The 4,516-nt window shown below is 54.8% G+C and overlaps 1 long non-coding RNA gene across 2 annotated transcripts; it reads right to left on the bottom strand.

The window, feature by feature from the left end:
• Positions 1–807: 807 nt before the first annotated feature.
• Positions 808–4,301, bottom strand: LOC105854102. 2 transcript variants are annotated; one of them, XR_001145823.1, is made up of 5 exons: positions 4,239–4,301; positions 4,039–4,128; positions 3,645–3,810; positions 3,191–3,201; positions 808–947 (listed from the first exon to the last, which is right to left on the bottom strand). It is a non-coding gene; the product is annotated as an uncharacterized LOC105854102 (long non-coding RNA). The 2 variants fall into 2 exon arrangements; XR_001145824.1 differs by lacking the exons at positions 808–947; positions 3,191–3,201 and adding an exon at positions 2,804–2,881.
• Positions 4,302–4,516: the final 215 nt, after the last annotated feature.

Below are 4,516 nucleotides of genomic sequence, written 5' to 3'. Positions count from 1 at the left end.
CTTTAGATTCTCAGTGCTGTGCTTTAACCCGCTGCGCCACCAGGGAGGGCCTGGAATGTTTTTTGGTAGAAAGGAGTTGCCACCATTACCAGCGTTTACTAACTCAGGCAGAAGCAGGCGTGTGCGGTGGGAGTCTGGGTCCCAATTTAGATGGATTTTAATGCACTGGGCCTCTTGCACAATATCTGTAACTTACTCTAGTGGGGAAGACTCTAGTTTCATCAGCTGGTGTCCTTCTCCCCACCCCCTGTGAACTCCTAGTGACCAGAGCAGAGGACAGTTGCTGTTTTGACCTGTCCAGCTTACCTCGCACCTCTCCTGGGACAAGCCCATATTCCACATGGCTCGATGGCTGCTGCCCTCCCGCTCCCCAAAGCCGGGAAGTACCTGTCCTCAGCCTGGCCAGCCAGCGGCACCCCCGGCCACAGCTGCAGTGATTGGTCCCAAGTTGGGCGCATGACTAGAGCATGGACAGTCAGTCTGCTTCAGGCATCGCCATGGAAACCAGGGGCCACGCCCCGCCCCTCTCACACCTGCCAACCTTTCCTGCTCTGCTTTGTCCTTGGGGCGGGGCCTGATCATATAAAACTAAGGATGGGCCGAGTGTGGGCCAAATTCACTCACGGTGGCAGTTGCCTCGGGGGTTTGGTTGGGACCGGTGGCAGGACCCCCTGAGGTGAATGGCTGCTCTTTCAATACCACTTTGGTTTACGCTCGCAACACCAGATTCCGTCTGATGCCAAGGTCTTAATGAACTTTTTCTAACTCAATTTTCAGCGGCAATAAACGGAGTTACCCTGTCTCCTTTGCCTGGAGATAGCTTGGTCTCCTCTCTGCTGCAGGCTGGCATGAGGTTTGGGCAGGAGCCTGACTGTTCTTACATTTCTGTTTGTGTTGCTCTCCGATGGCACCTTCTTGAAGGCTGCTTCCTGTCCTTCCTGAGGAGCCTGTGAAGAAGGAAAGGGACTGCGTGTCTTATGCCCCATCTCTATAAAAAGCCTTTTATTATTGATGAAGATACACTATTCTGGGAGACTCATCAGTTTATCCAGGTCAAGAGCCAGGCACCTTTCTCCACGTGGTGGCCCTGCAGTGATGTGAATGCAAAGCAGTGTCCTTGCAAGGCGGTGGCCCTGAACCCCAGGATAGGGGTGGAGGTGGGGCGGGGCGGTGAGGGGTGGAGGGGAATGCTGGTGGTGGGGGGGGGCCTGCAAGAAAGGTCCGCCTCTGTCTTGGCTTCTGGGACTCAGGCTAACCCAAAAATGGAATGCCAAGGAGCGCCCCGCCTTCTCCTTTTCATTTCTCCTGAGATTGATAGTGGCTTTAATTTATGAGGCTCTGTCAGGTGCCAGGTACTTTAAGTGCTTGGCATATGTTATCTCCAAAAAAGAAAACCAAAAAGCAAGCAACCAAGCACCCCTCAAAAGAGTCGCATGGGGGTAGGGAGTATTGTTCTCATTTTATAAATAAGCAAACTCAGAGATGTTGAGAGAACACCTGAAAGAAAGTGACAGGCTCTTGGGAAGCCAGAGGTGGCTCTGGGCTGTTGAGAGCTGGCAGGTGGGTGGCAGCAGGGTGTCTGGGTGGGTGGGTGGGTGTAGACCCCTGAGATTAGGAGAGATCCTGGGACAGGTTCCAGAACCCTGTTCAGTGTGAGAACCTCCCTAGTCCCCAACTTCCCCAGGGAGGGGGAGCGCTCATCCACAGAATCAGCACAGGCAGTGGAGTGCGAGTGAGGGACCTGCTCGTCCCGGACACCTGCAGAGTTAATGTTAGATTGTGTTGTTGTTGTTGATTGCATTTGTTAAGTGTAATCTTGTGCCCATGGGTGGCACAAGATGTGGGCCTGAGATAAAACTACCATTTGGCTTATTGTAATAGCTGTTCTCAAGCATTACACAAACTAAGCAAAGTGAAATATTTATAAAATCCTTGACCTGAACCCCTGGGGCCAGTAAAAGCGAGGTAATCTTTTCCCAGTCCCTTTGATGAGTTGAATTCTTGAACAGCTCCGAGTGACCTGCCTGCCGTCAGCCAGCTGGGTGAGGTGCATGTGGCACTGACGCTGGCAGTCCTCTACAGCAGAAGCCATTTTGCACTGATTGGCCTAGCAGAGAGAAGCCCATGGGAAGAGCTGGCGCCCAAGGGTTAGGGACAGCAGCCACCAGCCCCCATCTCCCCTTGAGGGTCCAAGAGCCCACGGAATTCTTCCCATTCTCTCTCCCCGCAGGAGTCAGGTCAGACCCCAGAGTGCAGGGAGAAATAGCCAAGAGAGCACCGCCATCCGGCTTCCCTGGCAGGCGTGCTGGCAGGGAGGCCGCGCTCCGCACTCTCCAGCGAAGGCGTGTTCGTGTGGGGCTTCCGGTGCGGGAGAGACGCCGATGCGCCTTCACCCGCGGCTGCTGTGCCTGCCTGTGGGGCAGCTTTACCTGCCGGCGGCGTCTGCACATACCACGTGGCCTGACACGAGGCCATCAACAGCCAAAGTGTGAAACAGAGCAGCAGTGCTCTGAAGACCCTTACCTGTTCCCATCGAGCAAGAGAAGTGGCCCTTTCTCTGTGTTTTATTTTAAGATTTATTTATTTATGCATGCAGAGCTGGGGTACAGGCCAGAGGTGTGGGGGCGGCGAGAGGCTTCACCAGAGACAGAGTGGGGAGCAGAACAGGCAGATCAACGAAGTACACTGCTGAGGGGAGCAGGGGACGGGTCAGGGGAGGTCTGCTGTGCCCTGTGGGTCACCTCTGGGGCAGGTGGGGATGGAACTCATTCGGAAGTGGCTTTAGCTTCTCAGTGCTGTGCTTTAACCCGCTGCACCACCAGGGAGGGCCCTTCTCTGTGTTTTAGCTCGTGCTGTGACTGGGAAGTCACTCAGGACACACCTGGGCAAGGAATGGAGCACAAGTCTGATCTGGGGGTTCAGATCCGAACGCCCCACTGCCCTTTGTCCTCAGTCCTCTCTTTCTCCTGCTCTTAATGTCACCATGGCCCATGGGGGAGCGGCTGGGAGCTTTGTGCAATTTTGTGCAAACTGGAAAATCAAGCTTTCTCTGGGCAGGTATATTCTGTGCTGGTGAGCAGGTAATGGGCCGGATTTCAGCTGCTATTTTTCTCCTTGGTGGGTGCTCTTGGGCAGTGAACGCCCCGCACAACTGAGAGCATGCCCTTGTTACTTCTCGGTACTTTCTTACCTCGTTGCAAGCTCCAGAGCGAGGCAAGTTGAAGGATGAATAAATAAAATGAATGCAAGCTTCATTGCGGAGTCCACTCCTCCCCCACTGCTAAGAGGGCCAGGTGGCCCTGGTGTGAGTGTCTCATGCACTTGATGGAGGGAGGGGAAAGCGGGAGGAAGCTGCTTGAGAAACAGGGCTGCCGAGTGGGGCGTGATGAGGAGCAGAGTGGAAACTGCAGGTGGGGGATTCTGGAGCAGGGACAGCCATGCGATCTGCTGCTAGAGGACGCTGAAACAGGCAGACCGGCTGAGCTGACCAGAGCCGGGCATTAGGAGGGGTGGGAGGGGAAGCCTAGGGCCAGGGAGGGCGGGGTAGCCCGGTGCATTGCTGCTGTCGGGGGACCTGTTTTCTCTCTGCTGACTCTATTGCAATGTCTCCCCTCCTCTCCCCTCCTCCGCTGGCTAGACGTTACCAGCTGCTGTGTGCTGGGAGAAGTAGCGGAGAGCAGGGACGCGGGAAGTGACCGCTGCTGTTTGGTAGCTGGTGAGGTGGCAGCGCAGAGGGGCGCAGGGGCTGCCAGTGAGGCCAGGTGAGGGCGGCATTTCCGTCTAAGCACCTGCACGTCAGAGCGCACTCTGCTAAGACATGGAACAGAGAGGTGAAAATTCCCAAAGTAGTGTTTTTGGTGGAAGGAAGAACACGAGGTCAGACTGGACATGGGGCATTTGGGCAGGCAACGGCAGCAGACAGACCGGCCGCCAGAGGGACAGGCGGTCAGCCTCTCTGACGCTGTTCTGTCCAACCCAGCACCCCCAGGACCTCATGGATGAGGTGCGGAGCAAATACTCATGCAATGGGTGGGGTACCTGCAGAGGTGGGGTGCCCCGGGGGAGGCCCCGATGTTGTCCTCATCCATCCTTGTGCTTTGTTACACGCTCTGCCATCCAAAGCAGAGCCTGCCTCCCAGGAAGAGCGAGCTTAGGAAATATGATCCACGACAAATGAGACGAATGTCTCGTTGTGTTAATGCGCGATCAGCGTAGTTTTACTAATAGCAGCAACGTACCTTAGTGTATTATCACGAACAGTAGTAAATATAGCAGCATAGGTCGACATTGCTCATGTATTCATTATTGTAACAGGTACTGTGCTAAATAGTGAATATCGTGCTACATAGCCGTGCTAACTAGTGTCTATAGCCATAGATGATATGCCAAAGAGTTCCAGGGGCTTCAGGCAATAATCAGGCATTGCCCGCAGATGGAGCAGGCAGAAATACTTTTCCAGTCTTCCTTCCTCTCTTTCCTGGCAAGACCTCTCAACTCTCCCGGCTGCCTCCCTGGC

Source organism: Condylura cristata, unplaced genomic scaffold (assembly GCF_000260355.1).
Source record: "Condylura cristata isolate star-nosed mole 26May11 unplaced genomic scaffold, ConCri1.0 scaffold00026, whole genome shotgun sequence".
Taxonomy (NCBI): domain Eukaryota; kingdom Metazoa; phylum Chordata; class Mammalia; order Eulipotyphla; family Talpidae; genus Condylura; species Condylura cristata.
Note: the sequence above shows the minus strand (reverse complement) of the source record. Positions and strands in the feature narration are given on the sequence as shown.